Genomic DNA, 18558 nt, shown 5'->3' with positions numbered 1-18558 from the left:
AGATTTTTAAACATAGTATGTGTATGTGGGAGAGAGAATGGGAGGGAGGGAGGAAAAAAACGTTTCTTCTATATAACTATTGTGTGATCTGCTTATTGACTGTTAGGTTATGAAAAACCTTTCCATGTGAATAAATGTGTTTGTGTCTTATCATTTTAAATGTCCATATGATATTTTATTGTGTTTAGATACAGTGATTATTAGGCCAGTCCTTTTATATATATATATATAAATTTAAAAACTCATTTATTCTAGAACTATTTACTGACTAGCTGCTGTGGGCTGTTGTGCTCAGAGTTGAGCCAGGCAACAACCACAGATCTGCTCATGAAGATAATGTTTACCAGAATCTAAAAGAAGATGAACCTGGAGTGCAGAAAGGGAAATATTTTTGCCACGACACCTTGTTGTGTAATGATTGGTAGCCAGTGGGTTTTTTTCTTGCATGTTGTCTGTGAACATCTGTGTTTTTATAATAAGGATTCTTTAAGTAATAGCTTTAAAAAAAAACTTTTATTAAAATGTTTCTTTGCTTACTGTAAACAGATTTCAAACATGCCAAGTTCTGTTTCCTCTCTCAGTCTGTGTGTGATGTATTCTTCATGGCAAATAGAATGAGTGTCTTAATTTCCAAGTGACCAGAGGTTTTGGTGAACGATTGTAATAATTTTTTGCATTGCAGTTAGAGGATGCAGTTAGAGGCCTGCATAATTTCTGCTTCTTTTGGGATTTGAGGGCCCCTGTTTTTATTTCTGTCCTTGGCAGCTTGGTTTAGAGTCACAGACTCTATATGTTTCATAGACATTTCAAATAATGATATAGTTTCTGTCTGTAGGACAGACATTTGCTGGATCTTTTATTTCTACCGTATTAATTACATAGAACAAGTTAGCTCTCCTCTAAGGCCATGTGGTTAGGGTAAATCGGGCAAGGAATTTTAATTTCCAACTTGGTGTTAGGATAGTTTTAAGAACCAAGCAGGAAGAGCCCTAGGTGTCCCAGAGGACTGTATTCAAGAGAACTCATTTATTCTCCCAAGTATTTCCTTCACTTTCCTGTAGCGACCTGTCCTGTGGGTAACAGACATAACCTCGTCTGATGTGCTCGGTGTTTGGAGTCATGTTCCTTCTTTTCTTCTAGAGCACTTAATTAGCATCTTGTGGAAGAGTGTATGCACATCAAAAGGTGAAAAATTTGCTCCTCACGAGTCAGACCTATTATAGTTATTTCGGTGGTTGAGCTGCATTTGTTTTGAGGTCAGCATACAGTACAAGAAAGAGGATTGGAGTGTTTTGCTTTCCTTCAGGGAAGCAGCTTGACATAGTGGAAAAGGCACTGGGTCTTCGTGAGATTTGATTCTCATCCCTTCGAGGCCACCTGCCAGACCTGGCCATCTTTGTCCACCTCTCTAAAGGCTGTTTTCTCTGTGCATAATGGAGTTCCTCTCCGATCCACCTCTCTGAAGGATTGGGAGGCTCAAAAGTGGTGGCTCACATGAAGATTCTTTGTAAAATGTAAAAAACCGTCATCAGCGCAAGCAGTGTCACACTGCACTGCCTGCTCTCCCTGAGCCGGGTCTGGTACCTGAACTCTGTTTGCTCTGACCATTTTGTGAGTTTCCAAAGGCTTTCGGAAAGAAACGCATCCCCTCGACCCTGCATATATATACTTTTTTTTTTTTTTTCATTTTTGGGTAGGTAAACCGTAGTCCTACCCTAGTAGGAATGAAACTGTCATGAGTGGTTTGTGTTTTCTCTGTCTGTGGCTATGCCCTCAAGTTTTGATGGTGATGTACTTAGCATCGGTCCTCACTCCGGTACACCTAGACCATGAAAACAGTTGTTCCTCATCCTTGGAGGGTCTGTGGAAACGCAGGCTGGATGAGATCTTCCCCAGCTAGGGCTGCTCCTCAGTGCTACCCATGTCTCTTTCCCCATGGAGTCGACCTTGATAAGAGCGGAGTAAGTCTTACTCATCGCTGCCTTGCTGGTCCTGTATACCTAGGAGTGGCTTACCCCATCCCCCACATCCGCAGGTTCTGTATCCACCAATTCAACTGACCGAAAATATGCAGGGGGAAAAATATTCCAGAAAGTTCCAAAAAGCAAAACTTGAATTTGCCGCACACCAATAATTGCTTACATAGCATTTACACTGTATTTACAACTATTGACATAGCCTGTATGTTAGGTATTATAAGTAATCTAGAGACGATTTAAAATATACAAAGGGTGCACGTGGGTTATATGCAGATACCACACCATTTTATATAAGGGATGTGAGCACCTGCAGATTCTGGTACCCGAGGGCGGGGGTCCTGGAACGCATCCCGTGAGGATGCCGAGGGATGACTGCTCATTGACCAGATAAGGGGTTAATAGAATTTAGTTCAACAAGTGCTAATCGATGTTTTCTACAGCCCTCAGATGGGGGTGGGAGCTGGCTGGCGGGGGCGGCGGGGGGGGGGGGCGCTAGCAGCGCAGCAGGGGGCCTCCCACCGCAAGAGGATTTTCCTCAGGCATTTTGCAGCTTGCCTTGAATCTGCCGCAGCGAGAGCCTGTCCTTCCGTCACCACTAGGCAAGCGTGGCTCCCAGCGCAGAGGTGTTGTAAAGATTGCGGCTCAAATTATTCTGTTCAGAATCATCACTAGAGTTGGGGGGTATTAAGCATTAAATAGACTTTGTCTGAGACGGCTTGAGAATCTGACAGAGAAGAATGCCCTTTTCCTGCAAGATCGTGGATTCCAATTCCAAGTAACTGACTCAGTGGGGGAAGGGGAGCAGTGTTTGTCTTAACAGGGCCAGGGTCCCGCTGGCCCTCTAACTGCGGTGATAAAGGCACATGCAGGAGAAACTGGAGGAAGCACTGATTTAACGTCTTCTGTGTTCCGGGAGGCAGCACTCATCTGACTGCTTTTATTTTGCTCTGCTTAAGGAGATCTGTGAATAAAGAGACCTGTGGTTTCTGTTCTGACCTGCTTGCTTCTACACTTTTAAGTTAAGAGACCACAAATAAACCTTTGAAAAAGTAGTACCTTGAATAGTGAGAGCTGGGGAAGCAAATACAGAGTGACTGATGGTCTCAAAGTTTATGAAGCTTCGTAGGAAAGGTTGGGTTTGATAATATAGTTACGTAAACAGTATGTTGTAGTTCCTCCCCCCCCCCCCCATTTTAGAGTGAGTGAGGCACCAAGTTCCTTGCAGCCATTTGTAACTGAATAAGTCTGTGGTTATGTGATAACCACACTGAGGTGACAAATTGCCAAGCTCTAGTAAAAGAGACCCGGTTACTTAGAGGTTGACATGTGTATATATATGCCCTTTTCTGAAGTAGGCTAAGAAGGTGTCACATGCCCGTTTATTTATTTGTTTTTACAAGATTTTTTTTAATGGAGGTACTGGGGATTGAACCCAGGACCTCAGGCATGCTAAGCTTTCCCTCTACCACTGAGCGCGTCCTCTCCCATTGCCTGCGTATTGAAATGCAAATTTGTAGTGAAGTAATATGGCTTGTAAAATACAGGATTGCAGGATCAAGTGACAATCAAATCTTGACGATCTGAAATCAAGTTTTCTAATATCCCCTATATGTTAAATGGGATTATTTTTTTTTACCCAAAGAATCTCTAGAAGCGTTTTCAGGCAGCGTTCCCTGCTGGACAAGCTGACATCTATTAGGCTGCCAGCAGAAAGAGGGTGTTCCCCTCTGTGTAGGATTATGAATAAATTCGATACATTCTAGCCTGTAATTTCTTTTTGGCTCATTCCACGGGACAGCTTGATACGTGGGTTAGTGTCGTTTATTCACTGTCCACTCACTTTCTATTTCTGTTTGTCTAACTGTGTGCTAGGGATGGGAGTCTCATGAATGACGTGTAAAAGGAACATTGTTCAGAGAAATCTGAAATTTGGTTTCAATACAGTAGCGTCTCTCGGTGTGTGGAAATTGTTTACAAAACCAGCAGGCAGATACCTTGACGGCATCCTTGGGTTCTAGGATTTGTGGGGAGAGCACTTTGCTTGAGTGTCACAATTATTATTTCTTCCCACTTTGCAACACGTTGCAGACTGCGTCCCCTGGTCAAGGCGAGGGGACCTCTGCCCCATCTCTGCAGAGTCCTCCTGATGGTCCACAGCAAGCAATCCAGAGTGCATGGAAGTTCAGAAAATGACTTTATTTCCCTCTTTTCCTTAAAGAAACCCACTTGCTGAGAGCATTTTCCAGAAGGAAAGACATGCTCTTACCATAGCTCTCAAGTCATAGAAATAAACCCAACCCGTGGCATTCAGTGAGGAGTCCTGAAAGAGATGAATGGTTAAAAGAAAAAAACAAAGTTCAGTCGTGCAGACATGTTGATGGCGAGAGCTTGACCTAAGAAGAAGGCTTTGAAAAATAAGAGGCGTGAAGAGAAAGGTGAAGGATGGAATATTTAGAGGCATCGGTGGCTGCTGTTCCTTGAGCGAAAAGACCAGCACAGACAGGGTTAAAAGAATGTGAGTGACAAGTGATGACTGCAGAACGTAGGGGTGGAAATGTTGGTGCCTGGAGAGTTTGTCAGGGCCAGAGTAAGAAGGTTCTGGCCCCGGGGGAGAAGGTAAGACGGGGGCGCCTGCACTCGCTCAGGTGGGGAGACGGAGGACCCATCCCTAGCAGTGGCTGGAGGAGGACTGCCCGCCCTCCGCTGGAGCAGCCTGAAAACCAAAGATTGTAACCACCAGGGAGTCCAGACCTGGCGCTGGTGTGTTGAACTGAAAGAGGAAAGTTACGCTCCTGGCTGAGGGTGACAGCAGCTGGTGACGGAGGGAGGTTTACGTGGGAAGCTTTCAGTGAAGAGCTGTGGCCATTCTTTCCAAGTCCCAGCTTTGTGCGTGAGTGTCGTGTAAAGACTAGCAGCATATCAATATACGAAGAGAAAACGGGGTATTTTCTTTCACTCCGGAAACCAAAAATTATTGACTTTTTCCCTGCTGCATTCTCTTTACTTAGGTGAATCTGACAAAGTCAGCTTTTAGTGTCTAGGTCAGAAGTCTAAGTGAAAGTGAATATTTAACCACATTCAAGGACGGCAGATAATCTTTAATACTAATAGAGGCACAAGACTTAAGAGAAAGAAGAATCTAGAAGGGAAAAAAAAAAAAGCCAGAGAAGCAGATACAGCTGTGGCTGGGTCACGGACTGATACAAGAGCTCAAAACCTAGGACGCACTCGGTGAATTCAGATGTGGGCTTTCTCTGTAGAGTAAATCGTCTTCTAGAAGGTGTTTCGGGAGGATCTGTGTCAGATCTGCTGTGGTCTCTTTGAAATGAAAACTCTGAGAGACAAGAGTAGCAATGAAAACTTAGAACTCTGCAATTAAAAGCAGTGACTTGAAAGAGACCAAAAGGTGCGATTCCAACGTCAGGTATTAAAATCTCATCCATCCAGCTGCTGTCTTCATATCTGTACGTGTGACGTTAAACTGCTGGAGGACCGGGAAGACGGAAGTTCTCTTTCTGGCCGTGTGTGTCCCTTCCTTGGAGCCCTCCTGGCTCGCCCCTCCCTGTGCCAGCATTTCATCTCCACAGTTGTCTGGATCTAGCCAGCCTTGCCCCTACCTGGAAGACCCTGCATTTTTTCATTGCTGTCGTGACCTTGGGTCCCACATCCACCAGCCTTCCTGACATCACCCTGACCCTCCCAGAGACTCAAACTCAGAGTGTCCGGTTCTGAGACCCCACCAAGTTTTCCCTCCCCAACCCCGGTCTTCCTCGCTGTCCAATAAGTGGCCTTCCTGCCCCCTCTTCCCACGGGGGCAGTGGAGGCCGGACAAGTGCAGGGTCTTGACTGACTGCTCAGGCAGACTGCTCATCCGGCCCGCGCCTCAGTTTTCCTGTCTACAAATGGGGCCAATACTAGTGCTGTGTGGCACAACCTGCGTGGTTGTGCCTAGCACGTAGTGAGAACGCTTTAGCTGTTTCCTTGCTTGTTACTAACTCTCCGGCCTCAACGGGGACTCATGTGTCCTCATTTACCAGCTCCTGTGGTGACTGGGAGGGCAGAGGCCTGACTCTTAGGGGCCGGCATTCTTCCCTCGTGACCAGATCCTCTGCCGCACCTGGGACCCTCCCTCACCCTGCCTCATCTCCACCTCGCCCCCTTACCTCTACCCTCTACCCTTGAGATCTCAGCTGAAGATTACTTTCTCAGGGAAACCTCTCGGGACTGCCTGCCCCAGTCGGGTCTCTGCTACAAGCACTTACAGTGCCCGGTGCTTTTCCCATGAGCGTGCCCATTACCTGTTCATTTGCGTGGTGTCTTGAGGAAGTGGCTCTCTCCATCCTGCCCCCCTGGGGGGCCGGAAACCACAGCTGCCTCCCTTTGCAGCGCCCTGGATGTGCTACCGGCAGGAGTTGCAGGACCTGCTCTGTGAACATGCAGCTCCGGTCAGGCTACCCTCCATTTGACATTCCTTCAGGGCTTAATCAAACGCCACCTCCTTCAGGAAGCTGTCCTTGATTTCCCCCCAAATGAGAGGAGGGAATTTTGTCACTCTCCTGTAGCAGTTTGAATCTCTCTGATTTGAGATATTCTGCCTTCACCCCAGGAGCTGTTTATTGAGTACATCGGTCGTTTATTCCTGAAATCGTTCATGTATTTGACAAACCTTCAGTGAGCACCTGCTACATGCCAGGCAGTGTTCTAAGTACTGGGGACAGCAGTGACAGGCAGCAGGTTCCATCCAGGGAGGCAGCGGCATTTTCACAGCCTGCCACCAGAAAGCGTTGCGCTACATGACGGACTCCTAGGCTCCGAGGGGAGGCAGCTACCAAAGCGGTGTGGCGCGTGGTGGTCAGAGCCAGTGTAGACGGTCGGATAGCTGAGGCTGCTCTCCCCCGACCAGCACGGCGTCCAGTGGGGCAGCGGCATTTTCACAGCAGTCTGCCTGTGTGGCTCAATAAACGTTTGTCTTTAAAATTCAGAATTTCCTTTCACTAAAGGAACTAAGTTGGGAGAAAGGAAAAGAGTGAATAAAAATTATCCAAGCAGGTGTAGTTCCCCTGATGCGTATCTTATTATTCCACTTACCGTGAAGTGCTCGAGGGAAAGCCTTCTGGCCCGCTTGGGTCAGCAGGGTTTAAGTCTGAGATGAACACTCTCATCTCGCATCGGATGACCTGTTTCCAGGAAACACCGCACGTTTGGCTGTGGTGTCTGCCTTCTCTTTGTCGCCAAGAGTTCAGCGTTAAAAGCAGATGAGCCTTCGGACCAGGGAGTCTGTCTGAATCATATGAGCATGGTAATCGCTCCCTGAAAGGAGCAGGGACAAGGACTTGCAGGGACATGAGCTGGGTCATGTGTGCCGTTAGTGTGACATCATTTGGTTTCATAGAAGTGAGTGAGGCAAATTAAATTTTTTCCCTAGACGAACGCAAGCCCCTTTCCTAGGCTGATGAACAGAGAGTGAAGTGTGTCTTCCAGGGCTGCAGGCGGCTTTGTGGCTGGGGTGATGGGGAGAGAGGCAGCTGTGTCCTGCCGGGGAAGTTATCAGCCCAGTTACGTTGGTGGGAGCAGGGCCGGCTCCTGGAGGTACCAGCTTCCAACAGCAGACTCGCCCAGGTGGTGGAGATGGGTTTGAGGTTTTTTTAAAGTCGAGTTTACTGAGGTATAATTGACTCACAGTAAAATTCATCCTTTTTTTTTTTAATTGACGTGTAGTCGATCTACAATGTTGTGTTAGTTTCTGGTGGAGAGCACAGTGATTCAGTTATACGTATATATATTCTTTTTCTTTATAGGCGTTTTTTGGCATTCTTTTTCGTTGCAGTGTAGTCAGTTTACAACGTTGCGTCCGTTTCTTATAGGCTATTGAATGTAGTTCCCTGTGCTCTGCAGTAGGACCTTGTTTTATATTCAGTAGTTTGAATCTGTTAATCCCAGCCTCCTAATTTATCCCTCTCCAGTCTTTCCCCCCAAATTCATCTTTTTTGGATGGACAATTCTGTGCATTTTGAAAATCATCATGGCCTGTTTTCTTGCTGGATGTCAGTCAGAGGTGCCCACATTCCTTCCCTCGTGGCCCCTGGGTTGTCAAAACCTGCCACGTGGGTTGCACCCACCTCCTGCTCTAAGTCTCTCTGACCCCCGCGCCCGCTTCTGCCTTGTTGCAGCCAGGGGAGGTTCTCTGCTGTTCAGGGCTCAAGTGATCGGGTTGGGCCCACCTGGAAAATCCAGGCCACTCTCCCCTCTCAGGGTCTGCACTGGCGTCAGTCTCCCGTGGCCACCATAACAGGGCGCCACAACGTGGGGGGCTTTAACAACAGAAATTTGTTCTCTCGCTGTCTTGCTTGGAGGCCTGCAGTCTGAAATCAAGGTGTCGGCAGGGCTGTGCTCCCTCTGAGGCCCCTTCCTTGCCCCCTCTTAACTTCTGCTGGTGCCCGTCCACCCTTGGCGTGCCTTGGCTTGTGGGAGCACCCCTCCAGCCTCCGCCTGTCCTCACGTGGCGTTCTCGCTCTGGGTGTGTCTGTGTGCAAATCTCCACTTTTTATGAGGACGCCATTCCTATTGGATTAAGGGCCACCCACTCTGGTGTAACCGCATCATAACTGCATCTGCAGAGACCCCGTTTCAAATAAGGTCACATTCTGAAGTGCTGGAGGTGTTAGGATGTGGGGGACACAAACGAACCCATGATGGTACCCTTAGGGACATCTTTGGGGCCACTATTTGGCATCACTCCGTGGGCGTGCCCTCCTGGAACTCACAATCAGCGAACGCCGTTCAAGGAGGGGTGGAGCACTGAGACCGCTAAACGTGTCCTGTTCACGCTCGAAGGTGGGTGACATGCCCAGTGTCCAGCTCTGTCGATTAAGGGCAAATCTGTAATATCAAAGCAAAAGAGCCGTGACCAGAGTTGCCCAGTGCATTAGGCGGCTTAGGTAGGGTTGGTCGTGTGGACCTTACACGGTGGGAGGTCGGTGGGAGGACGGTGGGAGGACTGGGGAGTGACAGTTATGAATCACAGCACTGCAGGTGCAGAGCCCAGCGGCCCCTTCTTTTCCCTCCATCAGGCTGGTGCCAAGGTGAGAGCACAGATGTTGGGAGGGGCTGGGGTGCCAGGAGGTGGTGGGGCCCCATCAGACCCCCCCCCCAGCTTCGTGTCTCGTTACAGGAAGGAAGGACACATAAGTTTGCTCACTCCCCATGGGGGGAGGCCCTCTCGGACCCCCTGATTTATAGTGGCTGCCCCTCTCCCACCCAGTCTCCATCTCACATGGTGTAAGTTTCATTGATTCGTTTCTCACTGATCTCCCATAGAATGGCAGCTCCTGGAGGACAGGGGTGTGTGTCTGCTTTCTTCATGGCTGTGCCTAGACTGGCTCCACCAGGGCCTATCACAGGAGGCACCCAGAGATTTGCAGATGCTAACTATTATATATAAAATAGATAAACAACAAGTTTCTTCTGTGTAGCACGGGGAACTATATTCAGTATCTTGTAATGACCTATAATGAAAAGGTATATGAGAACCAATAGATGTGTGTCTGTGTATGACGTGTGACTGAGACATGATGCTGTGCACCGGAAATTGATGCAACATTGAAAACCAACTATACTTCAGTTAAAAAAATAAATCTGTTGAGTGAACAAAGATTTCCGCTCTGCTTAATAATCTATGCCCTCCCGCTTGCTGAAAAGATGATGGTTTTTCTCTTTTCAAATTTTTTTTAGCATCTGATTAGCAGGTTGTTGTTATTTCAGTAATACTGCCTGAATATGAGGAAAACCTTAAGGAAATACCACTTTTCCATATTCTGGTCTACGGATTTTATTGAAGAGCACAGAAATACTTCTTTGTAGCTCTGGAAGTGAAAAATAAAGAGAAGAACAGCCATTTCAAACTGTGGAGCTGATAAATAGTCAGTGGTTTAAAAATGTTAAGATGAGGGCCCCATTTCTGATAGTGGCTTCACAGTTTGGAATTCAGCTCAAAAAGGTGGACAGAATCTTTAAACATGTGTCAAGGCTTTGGCAAGCTCATGAGGTGGTGAACAGTTGCCAGGCTGAGATCTGGAGAAGATGGAAACGTGACATTTGTGTTCATTTTGTCACTGGGGGAGGGCAATTTATGGAAGATGGAGTCAAGGACCCAAGTAGCCCTTCTGTGGGGCTGAGTCAAAAATTGGGATAGAAAGCCTCCAAGAAGGCAAGACCCTGGTAAATATCCCAAACTCTTGAGTTGGGGCCCCCAAGAGCTGCCCCCGAGGAATCCAGGTAGCCTAGAAGTCAGTCAGCTGCTCAAGGCCTGAAGGCCTGTTTGAACTAATCTCAATTCTTGAAGTTGGATTAAGGTGATTCCACGTTGCTAGGACCTCGGATGCCTGGCAGAAGCCAGCAGTATCCTCTTCAGGGGAACAGAGCATCATCCTCAGCCTCTATTTCTATGAACGATTTTTCAAATGCAGACAGTCCCCACCTTGCACAGTCCCATTATGCACAGACTTCATTTCCATGCCTCTTTAAATGACACTAGTCTCCCTACACCAGGGCTTATGTGTTAGTTCCAGGGATAAGAACTGAGTAGCTGCATAAAACAGTCTGCACTGTCAGCTCCCCAGTCTGCAAATCACAGCACAGATAACAGAGGCGCCTACGGACCAAGCCCCTCCCTCCTTTCAAAGTCTGCCTGTGATTGGTCCCTGTGCATCTGTCAGTCAGATTGTGCACAGACAGCAAAGTGTGTGGTCGTGTTGCCTCCTTGTCTCCCTGTGAAAACCCATGTGACACTTCCTAAAAATGGCTGAGTGACAGAGGACACGGCCAACAGAGATGAAAGCACAGCAAATAAGTGAAAAACGGTAACGCGTGAAGTAACGTTAGAATCGGACAGAAGCGGAGTTCTAGAAGACGTCGCTGACCCTGGGGATGGGGACACTCCTGCCATTCGAGAGACTCTAGACAGGTGGCCGGGGGACTTAGTGAAAGTGACTTGTCACCATCCTTGAGGGAAATGGTTGTGATGAAGAAACTGAAGATGCCACACAGGAAGTCATCCCAGCTCCCCCCCCCATCACGTTAAAAGAGCTCTCTAAGATACGTCGTGACATTGAAAGTGCAAAGGAGAAAAATGTTGGAAGCCAGTCCAAACGTAGAAAGGAGTATGACGATTTAGTAAGGCAAAGAATAGAAGTTCGCTCCGACTGTTGTCATGCAGTAAGAAGGCAGCAAGCATGGTTCAAACTACTCTGGATGAGTTTTTAAAAGGAAGTAAAACATTTTAAGTCTCAGTGTTCCTCACGTTTTAAATTACAATGTAGTAAATAAATACTAGCTTACTATATATTTTAATTTCTCTGTGCATTTTCAACTAATAATAAGAAATGTTTTCATGTTCTGACAAAAGCTTTAAAGGTCATAGAGCAGTTGTAATTTTTCATTGATTGTAAAATCACTTTGTATAATTTCTGCTTGCATGATGCTTTTTATGGTCTTGCACTGCCATGCAAACCAAGACTGTACAGTAATGACACACAACAAAGCCAACCAAGCATATGAGAGGACCTTATGAACGAGCAGAAATGATAAATGGTAGAAACGAGCCCACATGACTCTAAATATTAGAATTAAAAACACATAACCTTGCTTAACTATATTCACGAAGATGAACAGTAAGATTGGGAATTTTTGGTAGAACACTAGAAATTATCTTTTTTACAAAGGACATTGATTTGAAAAATAACCAAGTAGATATTATAAAACTGAAAAATATGAAAACTGAAATTATGTACTCGGTAGAAAGATATAACAGCACGGTAGTCACAACTGATGTGAGAACTGGTGAATTACAAGGTAGATCAGAAAATGATACCTAAAACGGAGCCCAAAGAGTCGAAAGGATGGAACAAAAATACAGGGAATATGGTGAAGAATTCTACCACACATGTGATTGAAATCCTAGGAGGACAAGAAAGAGAAATGGGACAGAAGCAATATTTGAAGAGACAGTGAGTGGCTGGAGTTTTTCTAACGCTGATGAAAGACATTAAGTCACAGATTCCAGAATCCTATAGAACCATAAGCAGAATTAAAACAAAAATCCATACGTAAGCACACTATAGTAAAACTGCTGAAAAACAAAAACAAAAAGATAATTTAAAAAGAAGCTAGAGATTAAAAACAAAAAACACAACTAGGCGTTACTTTCAAAAGAGCAACGAGTCAGAGATAAATTCTCAACCAAAACAACGGAAGCCGGAAGACAGTGGGAAGACATCTTCTGTGTGCTCACAGTTGGGTTTATTCCAGGAATAGAAGATTAATTTAACATTTAAAAAGTAATCAAGCATCAACAATTATGAAATGCTCCTGGATAAAATGCACAACACCTGGACTGTGAAACCTGCGAGACGTTGGAAGACCCAAATCGATGACAAGTTACAGCATGCCCTTGAGTCATGAGACTCAGCATTGTTAAGATGGCCATTCTTCCCAAACTGATCTACAAATTCAAAGTGATCAGCATCGAATGTCAGCATACGTATTTGTAGCATTTGACAAAGTGATTCTAAAACTGCAAATGCAAAGGACCTCAAGTGGCTAAAACGACTTTGAAGAAGAGGGACACAGGTGGACTACCTGAACTCAAGAATTATTACAGAGGAGCGGAGGGTAGAGCTCAGTGGTAGAGCACATGCTTAGCATGCGTGAGTCATGGGTTCGATCCCCAGTACCTCCGTTAAATAAAAAATAATAAATAAATAAATAAATAAATAAACCTAATTACCTCCCCCCCAAAAAGCAAAGAATTATTACAGAGCCACAGTGATCAAGACAATATAGTATCGATATGAAAATAGACGAGTAGATGAATGGCACAAGATAGCGAGTTCAGGAAATAGACCCAACTATGTGGTGAATTGATTTTGGACCAAGTGACAGGTCATTTCAGTGGGAAAAGATAATTTTTTCCAACAATTGTGTTGGAACAATTGGATAGCCACATGCAGAAGAAGAGATCTCAGCCCTCGTCTCACACGGTGTTAAACCACGAGACAAGGATGGAGAACTTGGAGTGGGTCATAGACCGGGTTGTAAGAGGTAAACCTGTAAAACTCCCAGAATAAGCATAGGATAAATCTTAGTGATTTGAGGTTTGGCAAAGATTTCGTATAGATGATTCAAAACCCATGAACTACAGAAGAACAGTTTAATGTATTAGACTTCATCAAAATTCTAAACGTTTACTCATCAAAAGACATTTAAGAAAATTAAGGAGGGAGGCTATAGCTCAGTGATAAGAGTGCATGCTTAGCGTGCACGAGGTCCTGGGTTCAATCCCCAGTCCCTCCATTAAAATTTAAATAAACAAACCGAATTACCTTCCCTCCCCACCAAAAAACAGGAAAATCAAAGGCAAGTCGCAGACTTGGATAAAAAAGTTTGCAAGACGTTTATCTGACAAAGGACTTGTATCTGGAATATATAAAGAACTCTCACAATTCAGTAAAAAAGTGACAAACAATCCAATCAAGAGTTAAAGCAAAAATGGGCAAACGATTTGAACAAATTCTTCAACAAAAGGTACAGGATGGCAAGCAAGCGTATGGAAGGATGTTGAACATCATTAGTCATTAGGAAAACGCAAATTAACATTAGTGGGTATCGCTGTTAGCGGCAGAGGGATAGTAAACAGCCGCTGGGGTGGCCAAACGGAGAAGACTGACCATGTGTCCGGCCGGGGGTGTGAGCGGCCGGAAGCCTCTGGCACTGGCGATGGGGGGGGGGTGGTGGTGAAGTGGTGCAGACACTTGGAGAACCATTTTGGCGAGTGATATCACTGATGTTCTTACCAAAAGTGTCGTATGTGCCAAACAAGGGACACTGACATCTGCCACCAGGCTCATGTGGGCATCTCAACTGTTCAGCCAAACTGTCAGTGTGGACTCTCAGCGCTGGCTGCAGACAGTCTAAGTGGCCTGGAAGCCCCTAAATGCACCCCATCCCAGGATGGCTTTTCCTTAAACAGATTGTTCCTGTTCCCTTAGCATTCTTGTCACTTGAAGTTGCATGAATTCTTGTTTCTCCAGAAAAGCATTTGTTCCACACCCGCCCTTCGCACTCTGAACCCTGGTGGTATCCTCTGCGCAGACTCCTTTCATTGGTTTGTTACTGAAAATGATATGAGGGGTTTTTGGTTTTTTGTGTGTAAGAAAGCGTTCAGAATGTAGCACTGATGTTAGACTGAATGAGTCTGTATTTATGAACACCTGCCGTGTGCGGGGAGGACAGTGGCGGATGTGACTCCTGCCTTAAGAAGTCACAGATCAGCGGGTCAGAAAAGGCACCAGTCAGCACCTGGGATGTGAGCTGCGCGGATGCAGAGGCGGGCAGGGGTCATTCCGCCTGGGTGAATCCGGGAAACCTCTGGGGAGCAGTCGGTATTTGAGCTTCCCTGACCGTGTGCAGGAATGGGAGGTGTTTCAGGCGAAGGAATAGGCTAAAGTATGGAGGCTGGAAAGCGCGAGGGGAGTCTGGCAGGCGCTGAGTAGTTTATTTTGGTCAGAACACGGGGTTTGTGGAGGAAACGGAAGAGAAGATGGATTGACTCAGGATAAAACTTCATCAGATCTTATGAAGCTCCTTCTCGGATGCCAGGCACCATTCTTAAGCATTTGGGGGTACATAAGTGAGCAGACTGCACAAAATCCTTTATCTTGTAGGACTGGCTCCCTGGCAGGGAGAGACACATGAGCAGCCTAGTGGCCGGTAGGTGCGTGGCCTGGTGTGTTCGATGCTGAGCTCAGGAGTGGGGTGTGCGTCCAGGAAGGGCGAGGACACTGCAGGGACAGCCTCTCTGAGAAAGGGACCTCTGGGGAAGGACTGGCAAGGGAGAGCTGAGCAGACTCCAGGAGGGGAGTGTCCGGGCTGCGCGGGCAGCTGGGGCCAGGCTCGTGGGAGGAGCACGAGGAAGTGTGACTGGAGGATCGCCCCGGACAGGAGGAGGACGTGAGGGCCCCGAGGGGAGGTGGCAGAGGGTCACCGTGAAGGGCCTTGGGGCCACTGTGAGGGCTCCGGCTGTACTCCCTGGGAACGCAGGAGGAGGAGGGTCCTGAGCAGGGGCATGGTACACTTCGATTTAGCCGCCCCAGGCCCCCTCTGGCTGTCTTCAGGGGCCGGGGCAGAAGCTGCGGGCCGGCTGGGAGGCTCCCAGGACTCACCAAGGGCCTGGCGGTGTGTGGCTTGGGCAGCGAAGTGGCGTGGTGGGAGAACGCGCACGGGGCAGGGAAACTGACCTCTGCGTGGCCGCGTGACCTTGGAGGATGCTTGTCCTTGGTCTGTTTCCTTACCTGCAAATCCAGGTGTTTGGAACCGATGCTCCCCAGAGGGATTCCCTAAAGCAGGGGTGGTGGGATCAGGGCTGTACTTCAGGACTTACTGGCAGCAACACAGGAGACCCCTCGGAGAGGGGAGTTGGCAGGCTAGGGGGCTGCTGCAGGAGACCGGGCTGGAGGGAGTGATGCCGTGGGCTGGGCAAACACAGGATGGGTGCGAATAATTAAGAAGAAAACAATCTTTCAAAATAAACAACAAACAAACAAACCAGACTGTCCAGAGGACCCTACGCTGTAACTGTGCGTGCGCAAAAGACCAAGGTCACATTAGGGCGTGTTGGGTATAAGGCGTGCTGTGCTGACAGCTGTTCCTGGCCTCAGATGTGCCCTCTTGCTGGCAGGGTGGCCGCGCAGAGCCCTCTGCACGTCAAGCATTGGTGCTTTGACGGGTCGCTCAGCCTCCTCCCCGCCTGAAGCTGGCCCAGTACAGGCGCTAATCAGTTACTACAGAAACACCAGTGTCTCCTTCAAATCCCCTGCACTGGGTCTTGTGCATAAACCCTTATTAGGTTTCCTGTTTCTCTTATTTTTATGCAGAGCTTGGCTTTATAGCAGAAAATTCAATTTTTTTCCCCTAAACAGATTGCTTCTGTTCCCTTAGTATCCTTGTCACTTTAAGTTGCATTCATCCTTGTTGCTTTAGAAAAGCAATTGTTCTGCAACCGGCTGTTAAAGAATGTACTTGTTTTATTGTTACCAATACTTGCTAAATGTGTGAATTATTGAGCTGCTTAAAAATCAGTGTTAGGTGGATTTTGTTTCTATCCTTTTCACTCTCTTCTTATTGGGGAATTTACAAAATAATTATGTTTCCAGTTTTCTTTTATTCGTCATGGTGAATAGGAATTGAAGCTATGTAGCTCTGGGAACCTCTAGTTCCAAATAGGAAAGCCTTGTAAGCATTTCCAGCTGGCAGGTGGACAAAACTGAGGGCGTGCAAATTGCTAGAGAGGCTCGGGCTTATGGAAAAACCCAGCTTCAGAAGGGACCTAGCGCACCTCGAGTTAGAGGTTCTTAAAGTGTTGCTTCTTCCCCGCAGATACCTACCAAAATGCAAAATTTACTGCGAGCAGGAGTTAAAGCAATCTGAAAACAGAAGGAGAGGTGGAAATGGTATTATTCCTTTACAAAATCAGTGTCTTAGAAAGACAAAAGAAAGTTGTGGAAGTGTTTCAGATAAAAAGAGAAATGACAGCGCAGGGAACTATATTCAGTATCTTATAGTAGCCTATAATGAAAAAGGATATGAAAATGAGTATATGTATATATATGTATGACGGAAACATGATGCTAGACACCAGAAATTGACACATTGTAAACTGACAATACTAAAATAAAAATAAAAAAAGAGAAAGAGGAGAGAAATGACAACAAAATGCAACATCTGATCCCAGACTGGATCCTGTACTGGAGGGAAAAAGTACAAGTCAAGGACATTATTAGGTCAATCGACAAAATTTGACTGAATCATAAAGTTTCGTATCACTGTTAAATTTACGGAAATTGGTAAGTGTACTGTAGTGTATAAGAGAATATCCTTATTCTTAGAAAACACATGCTTCAGTTGAGGGAGTGAGGGCTCTGCTTCAAACACACACACACGCACACGCACACGTACACGCACACGCACACACACACACTATATGGTTACCTACTTATAAAGACAAAGCAAGTGGATAGAATGTTGATCATAAGTAAATGTGATGAAGGGTACTTGGCTTACCGTGTTTTTCATACTATTTTGTGTGTGTGCGCGCAATTTTTCTGGAAATGAAATTACTTACAAGTGAAAAGAAAAAGCAAATAAAAAAAGCAGTTTCTACCTCTATGTCTTAGCTACATTTATTACCATGTTTAGAATTTGGAAGCTGCAGATAGGAAAATGTGAGTAACAGCTCACCTATTCTGAAAACATCACTCCTAATTTATCTCCTTTTTAGCACTTCTTTAAATAAAAAAATTTTTTTTAATTAGATATAATTGTAGATTCACATGCAGTTGTAAGAAGTAATACAAAGAGATCTCTAGTTCTCTTTACCCGGTTCCCCCTATGGTAACATCTTACAAAACAATAGTGCCTAAACAACAAGCTCCTACTGTACAGTGCAGGGAACTGTACTCAGTATCTCTTATAATAACCTACAATGAAAAATAGTGTGGGGAGAAGGGTACGGCTCAGTGGTAGAGCGTGTGCTTAGCATGCACAAGGTCCTGGGTTCAATCCCCAGTACCTCCATTAAAAAAAATTTAAAAATAAAATAAAATAAATAATAAACCTAATTACCCCCCCGCAACAAAAAGAATATGAAAAAGAATATGTATGTATAACTGAGCCACTATGCTATACGCCAGAAATACAACATTGCAAATCAACTATACTTCAATAAAAAAGTTTAAAAAGTTAAAAATTATACAAAAATTTTAAAAAATAAACTAGTTGGAAGAGAACATATTCTCCTAATTGATTCTTTTAATTTTTAAATGCTGTAATTTTATAGCTCTTTGTAAAACACCTGAGATCCCACTGAAGGTAAAGAATGTGTGTGCGTACGCGCGTGTATGTGCGTGCACGCAGATGTACAGATTAGCCCAGTGGAATTGTTACAGTGTCCTATATTAATATCACGTATGTTAGCTGACTTTCTATGGATAATATTATATAGGAATGCTTTAAGTAAATGTCCATTTGTTTCACTGGAAGAAAGAAACAATAGGACAATATCACCGGGTGTCAACATGATGCTGTCAAGATGGAGAACATTGCCATCACCCAGCCATCACTCAGGCTGCCTTTATAGCCACTGGGCCCCCCATCCCACCCCTGCTTTACCCTGGCAGTCTGGTCTCCATTTCTATCATGTTGTCATTTCAGGAATGGTAGATAATGAATCCTATGTTATGTAACTCCTTGGGCTTGGCTTTTCTCACTCAGCATAATTCCCGTGAGATTCATCCCCGTGGTTGGGCGTGTTGAGGGTTCGTTCCTTTTTATTGCCAGATAGTATCCCATGGAATGGATGTACCAAGTTTGGGCACCACTCACCCTTCAGAGGACACATGGGTGCTTCTCCAGTTACAAATTATTATGAATAAAGCTGCTGTGAACATTTGTGTACAGGTTTTAAATAGCTCTATTGAGGTGTAGCTTACATACCAAATTCCAGTATGTAACTGGTATACTTAAACAA

At 45.6% G+C, this 18558-nt stretch overlaps 1 protein-coding gene across 2 annotated transcripts in view; it reads left to right on the top strand.

Moving 5' to 3' along the window:
* The window catches only part of PPARA (peroxisome proliferator activated receptor alpha), a 65289-nt gene that overhangs the window by 2035 nt on the left and 44696 nt on the right, over positions 1-18558 (top strand). The window lies entirely within an intron of this gene.

Source organism: Camelus dromedarius, chromosome 11 (assembly GCF_036321535.1).
Source record: "Camelus dromedarius isolate mCamDro1 chromosome 11, mCamDro1.pat, whole genome shotgun sequence".
Classification (NCBI taxonomy): Eukaryota; Metazoa; Chordata; class Mammalia; order Artiodactyla; family Camelidae; genus Camelus; species Camelus dromedarius.
The sequence above is the reverse complement of the archived record's forward strand: the minus strand, read 5'-3'. Positions and strand labels throughout refer to the sequence as shown.